The following is a 19488-nucleotide window of genomic DNA, read 5'->3' as shown; positions in this document are numbered from 1 at the left end:
ATATGGAATTACCTCTCCCGGATATGTAAAATAAATATAACTACTTTCCTTTTATTAATTTTTAAAAGTAGCATTTGCTATTAAATTAATCTGAGTATTGTCAACACTAACAGTATAAATGATTAAATTCAGAAATTATTATAGAATTAGCTTAATTTTTATAAAACAAAGTCAGAAAAAAATTAGAAATGCAAAACACTTTGAATTTCTAAACTATTAGCTTAAATCTTTCGAAATAAAAATAAAATTTATCTGAAGTTTTCTGAATGCCTAATGCTTTCTCCAAATATATTTACTTTCTTCCTATTTCTCTTATTAGTAACATTTATGCAATTGAGATTACAAAAATATTTTTTTTTCTAACCCAATTAGAAATGCTGGATTCATACTCTTTTAATGAATCCATCATTATTTAATTTGTAAAATGATTATTTCTTATTAGGAAAATAGATAATGATTTTTCATATTTATAAATTTTATCATTAAAACCAACAAATGTTTTCATTTTATCCAAAAATAATAGCCTTTATTTAAAAAAAATGGGCATGTATTTTCTTTTTAATGTTGTTATTTTCAAATTAATTCTTAGATTATATTTTTTAGTCCCAATTTATTTCACACTGTTTATAAAAATTATTTCAAATAAAATGCAAGAAAAATAAGTAACTGAAACTAAATAGGTTTAAATTTAGAATGTGACATCAATTGTATATAATAGTTAAAAAAATTAATTATTTATTAGCAAATTTAATCCAATACATAACAATGTAAATAGTAACTTAATGGAAATAAAATAACAAAATTAATACTATAGTGCTAAAGATATAGAAAGACAACAAACATCTGCATTATAAATAATTTTCCAATCAAATAAGGCTTTTACACATGTGTACAGCATATTCCTTCTTGCCTTAATTGATTATCAATTAAGTTTTCCACGGATAGGCGGATCCTTTAGACCTTTATTTTGTTGATCAATCACATAGCACCGAATACACAAAGGGACGTAGATGTTTTTATTGCTGAAAGAAAAGTCGATTCTACCTTCCCTTGACACTTTGAACCATTCAGCTCATTTTTGAAAAGTGAAGTAATGGCAAGTTATGGGTTTTTAAGAAAATAATTCTGCTCACGGCGGGTGATATAATAAAGAGACATTAATCTTCAGCTCTCGTTCACAAAAGTAGATGTCATTTTGGTTTCTAAATTATAAAAAAGAATGAGAAAAATATATTTTTCGGCAAATACTTTTGGAATTTGTTGTTATTGTCTTTTGACCAAAATTGTTAAAAAAATATTATTAATTAAAAATGTGTAAAAGGCAGTTTTAGAAAAATTATTTCCAAGTCTATAGTGCTTTAATTTTCGTAAAATATCTTTCAAAATTCAGCGATGTATTTCTTCTTCCAATGTTATATATTATTTACTTGATTATTCGAATTTGTGTGCTATATATATATCTTTTTTTTCAAAAAAGAAATTATTGTTTATAGATTGGAAATTAGTATTAAATATAGTGAATGATTTGTAGACGTCCCATTTGTTAATGTTATGCATGTATTTTAAATCAATTTAAAAATCATAATGTTTTTAGCATCCCATGATGAACGTAATATCTCTTAATAATCACCATAATCAATATCTGAATTATATACTTTTTAATAGAACACGAAAAAAAAAGGAAAATATATTTTCAGTAATTGGGAGCTTTGGATTAAGGACAAATATAAAAATACCAAATTTCGGTTTTATCTCTACCTTGAACCATCGCCTCAGATCGTTTGGCCTGAGGCGATGGTAGTACCGTAGTTTTGTATGCACCGTAGTTTTGCATACAATCGTTGTGTTTCATAACAATTATTACGTCATCATTAGTACAAAATTTAGCCATCGGACAAAATAAAAGTCATCATTTTACAATATTATTATTATTATTTATTAAAATATTTTAACTTTTAAACCTTTTATAAAATTGCATCCATTCATCTATAAATTTAACTTCACTTAATTACAAAATTACTTAGAAAATGTAACGAATACTGTAGAAAGGAAAGGAATATGTTAATGCATCTTATTAGCAGCCTTTCAAGACAAATGAATGCATTATCACTTTCTTAATTAAGGAAATAAATGATGTTGTCTGTTTTGAGCTCTGCCACCGTAAGCTATTAGAATATTTAAAGTCAGAACTTAATCATAAGGTATAGGCACGAGCAGTGACGGCATCGATTCTGAAATTCATCAGTGAGCATTCCGCATATGTTACAAATAAGTTTTCGATTCAAGAGAATTCATTTGAACTTAGCAACATAGGATTATAAATTGACAACAACAAACAATTAAAAAACAATTATTTCAATTTTGATTCAGAAAATCAAATAGTTTGTTCAGTTTGAGAAATATTTGCAATTAAACAAAGGAAGAAATTTTTAAAAGAGAGCCTTTTCTAATTTTAAAATCTCAAATCGATTAAAATTAAGAATCTTAAGTCTTATCGTAATAATTAATATTATTGAGTATAGTAGTTTCTAACATTGTTTATAAATTATAACTAATTATAATTAATGACGAATTTAAGATTTGCTATGATTATTAAGAACTCATTTAACTATATATATTATATAGAAAAACTGTTTTTAAATAATGTATAATATTAAAAAGCATTTTTGATTATTATCATAATTATTTTTAATATCTTAAATTTTCTCCATGGAAGATACTCATTTTTATATTGTCGTATGTAGTAAAACATCGTTTTGCCGTATGTAGTTATTTTCGAAATTTCCCACAATTAATTAATTATGTTTGTGTATTAACTTAAAAACCTTCATTGCAACGTACTTTATTCAGACATTACCAGATCCAACTAATATCTTAAACTAATACCATTCAATACATTCCTTTATTTTCTTAGAAAGTAAAAAACATCAAGTTGATAGAATAAAACAAGGGATAATATTTTGATAAATCTAAAAAAAATATTTATCATAAACATTCGAAAAATCATATCATGGCAATCAAGCCTACATTTATCTATATATAGTTAAAAATTGTTCAAAATTCATATATTTGCTGATAATATTAAAAGACATTATAATTCAAAATATATTAAATGAATTAAGTTCCTTATATTGAATGAATGAAATATGTCCATGCATTAAATTAACATTCACATGAATAGGTAGAAACTTCATCAATAAGAACTTTGTTGAATAGTAATTGGAGCTTTTATATTAATAGAAACAATTTTAAAGAATTCAATATTTCACAATTGATTTTTAACTTTGAAATTAATATTTAAAGCTTTTTAAATGTAATGATTATATTTATAAATTAAAATTATAGCTTCCGGAATAAAATTAAACACAAGAACAAATTATTTTGTAAGAGGAAAGCAGTGATTAATTTTCACTTGCATTCGAAAATAAATACGGTATGAGACCGAAAAGAATATTCAGTTATTTCACAAACGTCAATCTAATTTAAATTGCTCTTTAGCTAATCATATAGCCCAGGACTCAAAATTATAATATTAAAATCTTTTAAATATTTAAAAATGGGAAATATTTAAAAGCAAAACATAACAGAGTTTTCTTTAAGTTATTTTCTTAATCTTTACTATATTTCTGCTTGATATTCTTTCGTGCACTTTTTAATTTCTCATATACAAAGTATCAAGTAAGTATTATAATAACTCGAAATGGAGATTTTACTGGATTCCACACGTTTCAGACCTTAATGAATTCAAAAAACATATATTTGGAATTTTAATTGTTTGTCTATGTACACAATAACTTAAAACCTCATTGATTTAGACCGATACAATTTGGTATAAGGACTTCGGACCAAATTTGTAAGCATCTATCAAATTTTGTACGAAATTTATTCAGAGGAAATCTGTTTGTCTAACTGTTCGAGTAGAAGTAAATTCTATAACAACAAACTATAACGAGTTAGAGAGATAAAATTCATTACACAGATTAAAAGTCTAACAATTAGATTCTTATCATATTTTTAACAAAATTTGTCAAAAAATAATCTGTTTTTGTTCTTTACTTCCGCATGTATGTAAACACAATGGTTTAAATCAGTAAAATTTGGTATATGGTTTTACGTGTAGAACTGTAACATTTTGGTTTCAATCAGTCAAATAGAACGAATCTTAATTATCTATCTGTGTGATAAATGGAATTTGAAATCCTAGCCTTAAGTCAAAGATCAACATTTCGTAACTACTGTTCTCTAATATCATGCTTTTCTCGGCCTTTAACACAGTCTACAGTTTTATGCAGAAAAAGGAGGTTACGGATTTTATTCAAGAGTATGCGAGACAGATATAGGAAATCATTCTTACTGGACTGCTAATGTTTTTAGAATAGAAATATTTTCATACATTAATTTGAAAATCACCATGCAGTGCATTATTTCTCAAACACTCAGTAAATTATTGATGTTGTTCTATTTTAATGATATAAAAATTAATGTGATGTTACAGAAAAAGTTAAGAATTTAACAATGGAAAATTATTTTGCATCCCGTTTGTTGAATGAATGCGTGTTTAAAAGTAGAAAAGTGTCGAAATGTATACTTGTTACTAATAAAATTCTTCGTGTAGAAATATATTTAACTTTGTTATATTTTTTGAATAAAAAAAATAGTAGTAATTTACATTCCATTAAAAAAATAGTATAAAACGCACAAAAAAACCTATAAAAACCTCTAATTAGTTTTCAGGTTCCTTAAAAAAATCGAATTAAATTCTAATTTTAAAAATACATTTTATAGAATTCGTTCATCTTTTAAACATAAATAATGTTGCATCTGCTCAGTAGTCTAGACTATTTATCTCCAAATGTAAAACTAATTTGCTTAGCATTTTAATAATTTCATTTTTTTATTTTTATATTCTTCTTTGAATTTTCCAACTTTTTTCCACATTTTTTATTTTGTAAATGTGTTTCTACTATGCCATAACTTGCATATATTTTAACTTCGTTTATTATAAATGTTTCTTTTTAAGCTTGTTTATTACAAACTAATGATACTTTCAATATTGGAATTTTAGATTCGAATTCTTAACGGTAATTCCTTTTAACTTTTAATTTATTTAATGATCATGTTTATTTATTTCTCTTATTTACATTATTTTTGTTTGCTTTTAATCTTCATTCTTTATATTTTATACGGATCGAATTATCCGATGAGGTCTGCTTTTGTAATCATTATGCTATATATAGTCGATTTAAAAAATGTATAGATTCAGTTCAGTGAGAAATACATAAAAATATGTCATAAATTCCAAGCCACCTTTTAAAATTTCATAATTTAAGATATGTTTTGAAAGCCTTGTTTTAATTCAAAAACAATCAAAACAATCCTTTCGTATCGGCCCTCACAATCAGTAAAATCAATCAGGAGTGGTTAAATCAAGTCAAATCTCTGCTAATTTGCAAAAACAAATATTGTCTAAGGTATTTTAAAGCGTTGCCGAACTTGAATTAAAGAGTGATGAATCCTCAGAAATCTATATTGGCAAATCATAAAATAATATATTCTACAAAAATATAAGAGATTAAATCAGGCTGTAAACAATAATTATACAATAATTTTCAGATAACAATATTAATATAAGCAAATTCTTAGATTTAACAATTTGCGTTTAATTACAAATATTGGCGCTTGTTGCAATGTTGAGTAATTTAATAATATTTGAAATACATTTCTAATTAATTTCTATACGTATAGCCTAACAATTTCATTATGCTCATATACAAAAAAAAAATTTCTCTATATCAGAAAATACCTAAACAACATCGGCAGCAGCAAAACCGTTTATGAAATATGAATATCCAGAAAAATGAAAAGAAGAACTGTACTGTTTATTTTTGAGAGCGCAAATGACCATACATTTATCTTTTTGATGCATGAAGGCCCTTCAGCTTAACAACAAGCGATCGGAGAAAGAAAATGACTCTCGTATTTTGCGCAGGCTGAAGCGCCAACAGACATAAGGGGAGCAGGAATTCGTGAAACCTAAAACAATACTATGCATCATCTACAATATCCTTTATGGAAAAAACAAAACCATATTCTTATTGAAATTACCTGGTGAATATTATGGCACTCATCTAGTCATGGCCAACAAATGATTGCTTTGCATCTCAACAGGTTTTCTTTTTTCATGAAAAAAACTGTTATGTGTATCTGGCTTCTTTTTTTTTTTTTTTTTTTTTCGCTATTGAGAAAATAAATGATGACTAATGATGATTGAAAAATTGATGCATTGTTACTCGAATGTTTCTTTGAAATATCGAAAAGATAGATTTGATAAGATAGATTTAAGAACGAGATTTGAGGATGCTTAACTGCATCAGTAAATAAGAGGAAGAAAATTATAAGAATCTGAGAATTTTAGAGATAATGCAAGGCATTTCCTAAGAAATGTTGTCAATTTGATTTCATTATTTTATATTTTGCATTTCGCCATGCTTTTTAGGTTCTTTTTCGTTATGAATACATGAATCATTTTCTCACTTGTTCGGTCATTTTTAAGCTGAAATGCTTTCAGCAAAAGATGTAAAATCAGAATTATTGCTGAAATACTAAAATAAGCAATATTTAAATTTATTACTAGTAGCTCATATTATTTCAAACGCATCTATCTTCTTATCATTAGTCAAATTCAGATTTTTCTGGTTATTTATACAGAATTACTGCACGTGTTTTAATCATTTTTAATGTTCTGTCCAGTTTTCCAAGAGTATAGTATGAAATCAATACAATTGCATTTAAATTCAAATATTATTTAAAACATCATTAAGACTCTATTCAGCATTTTAATGTTGTTTTCAAATTGTGCATTAACAGTTTTTTTATTTATTTAAGAATCTCAAATATAATGAAGATTTTTAAATATCTCCAAATAGTAAGTGATTTCAAATTCATATTATTAATTTACCATTATTTATTCATTAGAAAAATATGTCGAATCGTGTTTATAGCTTAATTAAGCTTATAAAAGAGCTTCGTATTCGACAAAAATAATTTATGATAAAAGTTATTTAAACACTCTTTTGTCTCTATTGTCAAATAAATTTATTTTGGGAAAAACATGAGTTGGGATTTTCTTTACTTCCTAATAATTTATCAAATTAGATTTGAGAACTCGATCGAAAAATAATTATGTATCAACTGCTATCAATTAACGAGCATAATTCTTCTAACATAAAAGAATTTTAAGCAAGACAAATCTTCGGGCTTTTGTTAGGTAAATACTACAAAATCCATATGGAACTTCCAATTACAGGTTTTTAAGAGGTAAAAGCTGCTAATGATGTTTTGTTGTTAGATGAATTCAATATTTGTTTTGATTAATATAATGAAAAGAATTAATGAAACTGCATGAATGGCGTTTTTATTAAAATATTTGCGCTGATTATTTTTCGTTAATAACAAAGCTTTCACTTTTTTCTTCTTCAAATAAAAGAGCATATCTTCTAGCCAAAATTTTACCATTGAATTGTTAAAGTTATTTGCTAACGATAATTAAACATGCTGATTCATTATTAAAACTTACTTAAAATTATTTATCTACGGTATGCTACTATGTTAAAAGGAAACCAAATAATATTTTATTATTAGATAATTAATGCTGATAAAGCTAGTTTATTTGATATTCTCTTCGAAGTAATTATCCAGTAATTAAGCATTTTTCCATCGTTCTTATAAATGTGCAAACAAGCCTCCTGTTAATTCTCGTGCAGTACTTCTTCGGGACTTGAAAATTGTCCTTTGCGTAAATGCTTCATTTTAGGCAAACCTGAATGGAACGAAATCAAAAAGTAATGGTTTTAGAAAAGATTTAGCAATTTTTATAAACAATTTTTTATTCTTTATTTAATGTAAAATTTAATTCCTAGGATTGAATGAATCAAATATACGTCTATAAACATTTTTTTTAAAAATATGTGAACAAAATATTATTTCAATATTCGTATAAAATTATACACGTCATCATTAACTTCAGAGTGCATACAGATAACGAGCATGCACATACCACATCACCATATAATTTTCATCATAGGCACTAGTTGAATTATTTTTATCTGAAATCTCAAGGATTCAACAGTTTCTTAAAAATGTGGATATTTAATCACTCATTGGATATTTACAAATTTAAATGAATTTTTAGGTCAAAAATGTAAAACAAACAATATTGTGGTATCACTTCCTCTCGTCAGAATTGTGGCAAATAAAATAGAAAAGAACTAGAAAGCGTCACCTCTATAAACATGTTTCTGGAAAAGGACTTATATTTTGAGATAAACTGAAAGAGTGAGATACATATTTTATCTCTTCAAGTAGTGAGTTTAAAAAAATTGTAGAAATTGAATGCCTGTTATGGATTAATATCGATGAAAATCCTGTTATGTATTAATATCGATGATGTTATGAATTCATATCGATACGGATGGGAAAAGTTATTTTTCCGTATCATTTATGCTATTTCGATAAATGGCATATTGAATAGAAATATTATTAAAAAAATGTTCATTAGAGAAAAATATAATTAATTTCGCATCAATTGTTTTTATAACTACATCACAGCAAGTTACTTCTCATTTAACACGAATGTTTTATGGAAGATTTTCTTTATATTCAATATCAGTATTGTACCAATTTTATCAAAATATTTCTTTAATCAAAAGATATTGTATTTATAACATGCAGCAAAATATTAATCCTCTTTTTGCTTAACATTTTTGATAATTAGAATAAAATAATTAAATATTGCGTTAATGCGTATTTCGGTATGTATATAGATAGAATATAGATATTTATGTGTTCATAAATTTTGTGATGCCCAAATTCTAGAACTGAAAAGAATGTGAATACTCGTCTTATGATTGAATTCATTTCAAAATCATTACATGAATTTTATTAAATCACTTTAATTCAAACTATGAATAAATATATAAGTTCATAAAACATATTTTATCTATTCGTCCAGTGTATCGTTTCATCACATAAACATTAAATTGAATTGATTATTTTATCTTGGAAAGGTGTAAATATCTTTTGAAGTCGAGGATTATTGAAAACATTTTCTATTTAGAATTCTTGAAAAAATTTTTGATAAATATTTCTAGAGTAGGATTGTAATCCTTGTAAAAAATGTTACATGTTATGTAAAATGTTTTGAAATACATGTAAATAATTTAAGAAGACTGTCAACTAATTATGTTTTCTTCCATTTGAAAGAATAGATAATTGTAATATGCAGTCAAATTGTTAAATTATTTCTTTTAAATATACAAAATATTGCCGATCAGATCTTAAAAGCTCATTAATTCATTTCTTAAATTTGAAGCTTATAGATTTAAATCAAATCAATCTCAAGGTTAATATAGGGTTATAATTTTTAAATTATTATCTAAATATTATAAATATCAATAACTAAAAATGTCCAGCATTAAAATCTATATAACTAAAAAATGAAAATAAATTGTTTTATTTTAATGGTTATAAAATTCTCTGGGGAAAATGATCTCTTATTTCAAGAACCTTTTCATTCCGCTAAACAATGAAGAAAAGAATAAAAAAATTAGAAATATATTACGAAGAAATAGACAATTTTATTTCTTCGTAAGTATTTTTGGTCATATATAAAATTTTAATGTATATAATCTTTTCTTTCAATCTTTAAAACATATATATCGTTAAGCAACTTTTAACAGTTGATTCAGGCATGAAACTGCTTCTTATTTATATATTGTACCTTTCTTTTCTTGCTAAGATCAAAGTTACATTTATAAGTAAAAGGAAAAAAAAATCTAGCTATTATGAAAATAGTATATAATTATCGAATTGAAAAACAGAAACATTCTATAATTTCTACTAGTATAATTGAAATGTAATTTATCAGCATGCTATTAAAAAAGCGTATTATAAACAAAATTTCTTTTAAAAATATAGTCTAATTTTTAAAAAAAATAAATGTGCATATTTTGCTGTAGCTTTTTAAATACATTTTGATTTAATGGAAAAGAATCTTGAGTAACTGTTGTTTTATTGAAAAAAAAAGGTCTAAGGAATGACTTTGAAGTTTCAAAGAAAAATATTTTAAAGTTTATGTGCTATTTTTTTCCCCTTTTTGTGTAAATAAATAAAATACTTTTAATTATTTTAATGATATATGTTAAAATAGAAAAATATTTCTTTCAGAAAGCTAAAAAAACATATGTGATGATTTTTTTCTTCAGTAGAGAATTCCACACCAGTGAATGAGTTACATGATTTTTAAATAAATCAGATTTTAAAAAGAATTTTAAAGTAATGATACTTTTTACCTTTTTAATCAAGAGTGAATTAAATCTGATATTAGACTAAAATGCGATGGTAAGATTAATTTTTTACAATGCTGAATTCTGAAGGAATTTTTTGTTGTCATTTTTATATACTTAAAATAAGAAAAATAATTGTTATCGTAAAAACGCAAATCCTTTTCGAAAGCATTAAATTTGATTGGATCTTTGGTTCAGTCTAAAACTTAAAAAAATATATATTTATTGGAATAAACGTTTTTGTACGAAAGTATTTTCATCGGTATCATAAAATATGTGAGTGAATTAATGAAATTTAATTCTTTTTTTTGATAATTGCTTCTATATTATTCAAATTCCGGTGATGTGCAAAGATTTTAATATAGCTTTGAACATAATCAGTCTTACATAAATTTAAAAACGAGTAGATGATGTATATTTTAATTAAAATGAAATAAAAATGTTAAGTATAAACTATTAGCGATTTAGTGCAGAAACAGATTCTTAATCAATACCTTCATAAAATTTTGACTAAACTTTAATTTAAAAAGTAATCAAAACTTTGATTTCTCCCTGAATAGTTGAAGAACAAACCATTACTCTTAATCTAATTTAGCGCCTTTTTAACATTTTAAAATAATCTTTAAATTTATATTAAAATCCAATTCGTGCAACTTTTTTCACTAATTTTCATAATATTTCTTAAAATATTGTTAAATTTAACCATCTAAGAGTTTCACACGTATTTTGACGTAACGCAAGATGTCGTTAAGAACATGCTGCACGGAGTTTAACCCTATGAATAGTTGCTTTCTACGTATTAAGGCCCTGAAAAGCGAGGATAGTGACATCAATAAGCTGTTGTAAAATAGTTACTATAAAACTATTTATTTTTCAAAAATATTTCTAATGGAAATAATAGTTTTAAAATTTTAGTATTTAACTCAGATTCATTCTTTTATTTTTATCAATTATTGTAACTTTATTTTTGATGTTTGCTAATAGCTGCCGAATTTGTAACTATTCGTGCCGTTATTGATTATTTGCTTATTTGTTTCGTTCAATTTTGATCACATATTTTCTGGTGCTAAGTAAGGACTTCTACGAAAATTCTATGAAATACTTTTCTTAGTTAATTATTTTATGCGGAATCATCCAAACTGTAAAACAACTAACTTCAACATTTTTCAAAATAATATAAATGATTTAGCGTGCATACATTCTAAATTAAATCTTTGAGAAAATTCCTTTAGCATTTTTTTTCATTCAGTATGATAAATTCTTACTAATTTAATTATTTCTAATAATTGAAAGTGTACTTTGATTTAGTGAGAAGATGCATTATAACATATATGAAACCTTTCAAGCTGTTGTATTGGAATTAATATAACATTCTAAATGTTATTGAAGAAAATGAAGAAAAACCAGACACTGTTAAATAACCATTGTAGAAAATCTGTATCTTTCTAGAAGATGATGTGCTTTCAATTCTGTTTAACATGTATTTTAATTTTTTTTAGATTTAAATAAAAAAAAGCATTAGAACAAGAAACGTTTTGTTTACTTTTTTGTATCGTTGTAAATGCTTGAATTAATGCATGTTAACTGTATATTTCTAAGTGCTAATATCTTTCAGAGGCAGTCGCAACTTAATAATAGCATTCCACTTACAATTGTTTTGAACAAAAAATACATATTCTTAAAATTGACATTCATTTCAATCATTAGTAAATGATACTTAAAGAAGAAGATGTATTTTATTTTGTTACTATTATTTAATAATAATATATAACCACGAAATACTACCATATAAATCCTAGAATTTCTTAACAGACCATTAATTTTCTGAAAATATTGCAAAACTCTATCCATTAATTAGGATTAAATTTACACGAGAATATTGTTGAGTACATTGAAATATGAACTTTCTTATCAGTATTTTATTTGCTAATTATTCAGATAAACTGTAGGAATATAATTCCCTAAATATTCCCATTGGTCTAATATTTTGTGGTCACTGCTGAGGAAGAATAATCAAGGAAAGGAATAATCAAGAATTTGGAGCAAAGTTTAATTATAAGAATTTTATTTATTTGAGATGTCTGCAATATATAATGCGAATTCTTGAAATTACCAAATACAAGTTTCTCAGTAATCATTCTTAAACCTAAATTTGAAAGTAACATATAAAATAAGAAATAATGGATAAGAATATTTTTAACCTAATTTTAAAAATTTAAAAAATTACTTTTAGAAAATATTGCTAATGCATGAATTTTAATGCAAATTACATTTTCATTTTTTTTCGGAGAAAATGCATTATTTGGTTATGAAAACCAAATGAGCTTTTGATGCAAATATTATCCATGATACACTGTAGGTACACCTGAATATACCGAATATGAGCATTCCTCGTTATAAAAATAATTGTATTGAATTTCAGTTAAATATGTAAATAATTCCTATATTTCACCAATTTTTATTTTTAAAAAATTGCATAATTAATTCATGGGAAATAAAGACATGCTAAAGTAACAAAGGCATTAACGATAATTATTATTAAAAGGATGAAAAATATGTATGAGGTTTGCAAATGTGCTTGTAATGTATTCAAAATAATATGCTAATATATAAAATATTACATCTTTGAAATTCGTAAATCTATTACTATATTTTCCTTTTCTATTACTACAATCTTGTGAACAAGCAGAAATTCCAATTTTTTTTAGTCATCATATTGAAAACAAAAAAGGTATATTAGATTTTTTAAGATGTAATATAATTTTGTTCTACTGAAATATAAAATTTAGTGTTTGTGATTTCCTTTTAAATAAGAGGTTTTATTTTCGGTAATCATTATTTTAATTGTAATTGATAAATAAAATAATTTATTCCATGATGTTAGGTTGTCGTATTTTTACTGATGCCATCCAGAATACTGTCATGCGTGTTATATCATAGAAGGATATGTTGAATTATCGGAATGATACTTACATATTTTTTTCACGATCAGTAAAGTTTCTGTTGAATATCCTATCTTGTGATATTTTAAACATTTTCTTTTTTCTCAGTGCAATTTTTGATGATATAACTGATTCAAAAGATAAATTTAGCAAATTTTATATTGAATAATTTAAGATTTTTTAGTACAAAAAAAATATAGATTACTGCGATCAGGATGGTATAACTTTTCATAAAATAATCATTATTTAACTTCTAAGCCAAAAATGAGTGTCATATCGGGAGAAAGGAAATGAAACAACTTAGACTACCTAGCAATACATATTTTTTAAGCAAACATTTATGTTTCATCGCTTGTCAAACATATTTATTCTTATCCACAGGCAATTAAATTGCATTTTGCCGTAATTTGATCACTTCGAAAATTCTAGACTTGGACTTCCATCAGTGTCATACTATTTTTCATTTTTACTGAAAGCTGAAATTAATAAAACACATATCTGTGAAAAATATTTTCCAAATAGAAGTCTCTATATTTTATGCATACACAAAACAAACAAATATAAAATTGATATATGTCTGTTGCTACAGCAACCGACAGATGTAAACTTGTATATTTCCCAGAAAATTTATTTGATAGCGGATGTCGTATGCTATCTGATTAATTTCGGTTATCTCTGTTTAGTCATCTCTGCTAACAGTAGTAAAGTTATATAAATTTTCTGTATATGGCATTACCAACCTTCTTTCAAATAAGATAAACAAATATATAAATTTAAAATTTATAGATAAAACCCTCTTTGGGATAAATTCTCTTTCAGTATTTCAAAAATTACTCGAAATTGTCGCTCGCTTTTAAGTGCAAGCTGAATTGGGAGATGCCTAATATGAAAAAAAAAATTGCTTTAAAACCAAAATAGTTACAAAATAAGTTTGTTTTTAGATGACTGATGAAATTTTATTAATTGAAGAATTGTTGTATTTCAAACATGCCGACTGCCACTATAAATGTGATTATTTATTATTATATTTGTATGATACAGGGGGATTATGATTGAAGTTACGATATCAAAAATTGATAATTTTAAAACTTCTGGTCCGAATGACTTCATATTTCAGCAGAACAATCATAAGGCAATGGCATTTTGTTTTCCGAAGGAAAAAAAAATAATTCCAAAATATGCCGATAGATGGCACTGTCAAGGGAAAGACCAAAAATGGATTCGTTAAGTACAAAAATATTGTTAGCCAAAAGGAAACTATAGAGTTCAGGTGTTCACTAGAAATTTATTAGTGATAAAACAAATACATGTTTATAGCGACAATAATGATAATGACAAAAAAAGCGTTCCATGGAACAAACACCTTACTGATGGGTGGTTAAGGTATAAGTTGTTTGATATTCCCTCCGCATTGTTCCGCTACTAACTGGAAGAGCAAAAAGGCATGCTCCACAACAGATCATAGGGAATTTGTATTGATACAATTGATGTGGTGTGTGATGCTTGCTTTCAAGTCTGCAAGTTCCTCAATTCTCCCGCTGTAAACAACATTCTTCATATACCCCAAATTCCAGAAACCACACGGGTTTAAGTCTGCCACGTTGTTGGAAAATGGGGCCTTATTATCCATCTTCTCCGAAATGAGCTCTCAGCAGCTTCTTCAGAGGAGTAGCAATGTGCGGAGGAGAGCCATCATGCATAAATACTGTGCGATCCATACACTGACGCTGCTGAAGTGCCAGAAGGACATGGTTATTCAAAAGTGCTTAGTACCACTTACCAGTAACGCTGCAGGTAATGGGACCCGCAGGTGTCATCTCCTCGAAGTAAAACGGACCAGCGATAAACGCTGCCGTTATTCTGCACCGCACAGTGACCTTTTCAGACTGATGAGGTAATGACTGTAGTTGGAACATATACTCGATCGCCCATATCCTACAATTCTGCGTATTTACAGAACCGTGTAAATGGGCTTCATAAGACCACAGAATGCTCCATGGCCATCCGTTTTCTACTTACATACTGGTAAGAAATCGTAGTGCAAAAGATTCATGTGCTTCCAGGTCAGCAGGTAGCAACTTCTGCGTGTGAATTATCTTGTACGGATAACAGCACAAGATTTCCGTAAGACTTTATGCACCTTGCTGATCGGTATATCCAATATTCGGCCAACTTCCCGTGCACCGCTGATTCCAGCATCATTGTTAGTTTGTTCTAGCAATGCTGTAGCCACATCTTCCACTGCCACGTCGACATCTTCAAATTTAGCAATCATTTTTCGCAGACCATTTGTGGTTATCGGATCTGATTCTATCGATTTTAATGTCTGAAACTTCTTGATAGTCGTAAGTGCACAGTCATCTTTCTAATAAAAAAAGTTTCAAGAGCAGAGCGCAATCCTTCATAGTTAGCGTCATAATGAAGTATTCAGGCAAGAGTAGGTGCTCTGCATTTTTATGGCAGCATTGTCTGTAGTGCGCATGTCATGTATAAGTAATTCGCATATCTCCAGACAATGTGAACCTTGAAAGCGCCAACTATCTCAACATTTTGGAACATTTTTTTCTCCTTTGCCAAACAAAATTCCATTTCCTCACGATTGTGATGCTAAAATAGCAAGTCATTCTAACCAGTAGTTTTAAAATTATCGATTTTTGAAGTCATAACTTTAATCACCCTGTACTTGAAATCTAATTTTTATAATATGAAACAATATGGGGAGAAATGTTAGCTGGCAATAAAACTTCATAAACACTAATAGCAATTAAATTGTAGTAATCAGATTTCCAAAGATAAAAATAAATGTATAAAATACGTATGTTTAAATTCTAAAATATATTTCTAGGAGGAGTTTTCAAGTAACTTTTCAAAGAATTGCCTGATCATTTTCTTATAAATTACACCAATAAAGATAACTCTTTTGTCTTTCTATTTCTACCAGACTTATTATCAAATATAAATTGGCTTATGGAGAAACAAATATTTTAGAGCATGAAGTGGTTGTAAAACAGAAAAATGAGCCTATTAGATATGCAATAGCTATTTATACAAACACTTGTATATCACACATATTTAAAAAGTACAGTTAAATTTTGAAGCATCACTATTTTGCAAATGTCTCGTGCAGAAAAAAATAATGATTTCTAGATTGAAGCATATTTGATTTATCAGTAATCTTGCCAGTTAAATTTCATTGCCATTCATTAAAATTTGAAAGAATGATGCATGAACTGTACTATCTTTATTCTATCACTTCATTCTTGTTAGTAAAAGTGATGAACTTGCTTACGCAATGGTTCAGTGTATTGCCTTGTATTTTTCAGTAAAACCCGGGAATGTTAGGAAATCATCTTTATACAATATGAATCCGTATGCGATTGTAATTGCATTCTTAATAGCGCATGCCGTTGACATTGCGATTCATTACTGGGATCTCTTTAAACAAGAAGAGTGATCAACGCCGTTCGGACTTTATCATTAGGAGAAATCGTTAAGATAAAATCAGTTCAGTACTTGAAACAGACTGAATCATAATTTCAGAGTTGGAAGAATGAAACTTGTGTGGTTTTATTCAAGGTTTTAGACTGCAGAATGTTAAAAAGGTAGCAAAATTGATGTATAATTATTACAGGATAATGAAATACGTTCAAATGATTATATTCAGATATTATAGTTGAATTCTCTTCAATTGATTTATTATTATTGAAATAAAAAATATATTGAATTAATAAAACGTTGATCATGTAAAAATTTTATCATTATTCTGCCATATAACAAATAAGCATATTTTTGACGGAAGAAGACAAATATATAAAACGAGAAACAGTCCAGGAACTAAAATTTCAGGTTTATTTAAGTAAGTCAAACCAAAGAGAATAAGGAATTATATATAATGAAATACCATTAGATAAAAATATAAAAATGGGTCGAAAAATACTGATATTTTATTTCAAGCATTCATGCTTGATTTTATGAGAAAAACAATTCTGTAATTGATTAACACATTAATTAAAATATTTTAAATTTAGCAGATATGTAAGGGAATAACATATAAAATGTATTACATTTACTTTATGAGGAGGAAAATGAGTCATTTATTTCTTTTGAGAAAACGGCATGTATTACCGATTTGTCCAGTGGTAGTAAGTATTAACATGGTTGTAAACCTTGTGAATATACATGATTAGGTAGTCAATATACCAAACATTTATGTGGTCATATTAAGTCTACACTATTTTGTTTGCACATTATAAATTTATAAAGTTTTTATTCTTCAATAAAATAATCTCACGTTACGTAAAATAATTTTAATTACATAGTTTTCTTGCCATTGATAGAATGAAAATAATGTGGGTGGCAGCGAATACAGCTTTGCTTCCTGTCTTTTGTTATTTTAAAGTGCAAATTTGTTTTAGATATTTTTTTCCTCTAAAAAGACGAAATCCTTTTTAAAAATGCATGAATTTTCGCTTTACTGAAAATAATAACCTATAATGTTTTACTATTAGATTGTAATAATTTTATAATGAATCATGCCATTAGAATAACACGAGAAAACATTTTTAATGCTTAAGATTTTAATTAAGGCAGAAGAGATACAAAACTCTGAAAAAGAGATGGTATTTACACATTTACTTAAATAATAAAGGAAAAAAAATTAGATTTGGTAATATTGAGAATATATCCTTTCGTAATCCTTAGAACTTTCTAACAAAGTGTCTTTTAACCTTTTATTTACATTGAGAAACAATAATAATTTATTGCTGCATCATTTCACTATTATTTGACGCTTTCTATATCATTGACATTTAAATTACTAATCGATAGTTCTGCATTATCATTGAATAAGATAGCTCTCTATCTTTACTAATTCGATCTGTCCATTAATTTGAACAGCACAACAGCAGATTCCTTGACAGAGAATGACAAATTGCAAGGCGTCAACATCCGAATCGTAATCCAAGTCATTCATTTGTCACATTCATAACCTCATTCTGAATAACTTGGACAGATCCTGTCTTTCTCAACAGTTAATAGTTGCCAAACAGAGATGACAGCTTTCGTCACATACAAAAGGATTTGTATTTACTGTAATGTAACCTTCGGGTAAGATTATAATTAATGATGGATATTAGAAGATAAAAGCTTCAAAGACCAACATCGTGATCGGAGTTAGGAGCATTTTGAAGGTATAATTGATATGCATGTTTAGAGTGAAAATCCATCGCATAAACTGAAAATAATTTTCGAAGCATATTGGAATTCATAATGAAAAATGGGATTTGGTAATTTAAATGCTGCAATCATTTATTAAAATGAGGCTTGGAAAATGCACCATAGGAAAAGAATATGTATTAAAGAATGCCTAGATAGGTAAAGGTAAAGAATGCCTTATTAAAAATTTTTTTTTTATTGACATGCTTTAAATTCTAGCTGTATGAATGGTGACAGTTGTATGAAACCATCTTTTATATCATTTTACATACGATTAAAAATCATGAAACAAGAGTAGAGATTCTTCCCAATAATTCTTAATATATTATTTATTTATTATTTGCTTAAAACTCCATTTAAATCAATATATCAAATTTTTTTATCTCGGTTTTTTTACAGAATTTGAATCGAATGTTCACCATGTGGGTATAATCTTACATCTTCTTTAACTCATTCACTTTCAGAAGCTACCTTGTTTCTCACATTCTCTTCTAAGTATACAGGCTTCCTGAGAATTTACTTTATTATCTCTAGTGTAATGGATACATTTTTAGCTGGGAACTCTTAGTTCTTTTTTTAAATTATAGTCAATTACTTTTACACCTCTGATTTGCCATTTCGTTCTCAACAATACAAAGAACCTAAATTCGTTAATGTTTTTGATTTTCTGTGTTTGCTGCCTGAGCTGTTTTAATCATTTCATTCTGAAACAACTTCTAAGGTTTTCTTTCAGTATGCTCCACCGAAATATCTGTCATTTGCGAAAGAGTATTTAAGAGTATTTTACGGAAGAGTATTCCAACTGATCAAAGCTTAACATTTCATTCTCTTTAAAATTCCTGCAGGAAATAAATGGCGTTAAGGGCTCCTAATTATTGTTTTATGACAAAAATGAATTGTGTTTCAAACCATGGCTTCACAATCGCAAAAAATAGCAATTAGTTTTTCATATCTCAGATATATTCTTCTTAAAATTTTCTTGAAACGTT

Source organism: Argiope bruennichi, chromosome 3 (assembly GCF_947563725.1).
Source record: "Argiope bruennichi chromosome 3, qqArgBrue1.1, whole genome shotgun sequence".
Lineage (NCBI taxonomy): Eukaryota > Metazoa > Arthropoda > Arachnida > Araneae > Araneidae > Argiope > Argiope bruennichi.
This window is presented reverse-complemented; position numbering follows the sequence as displayed.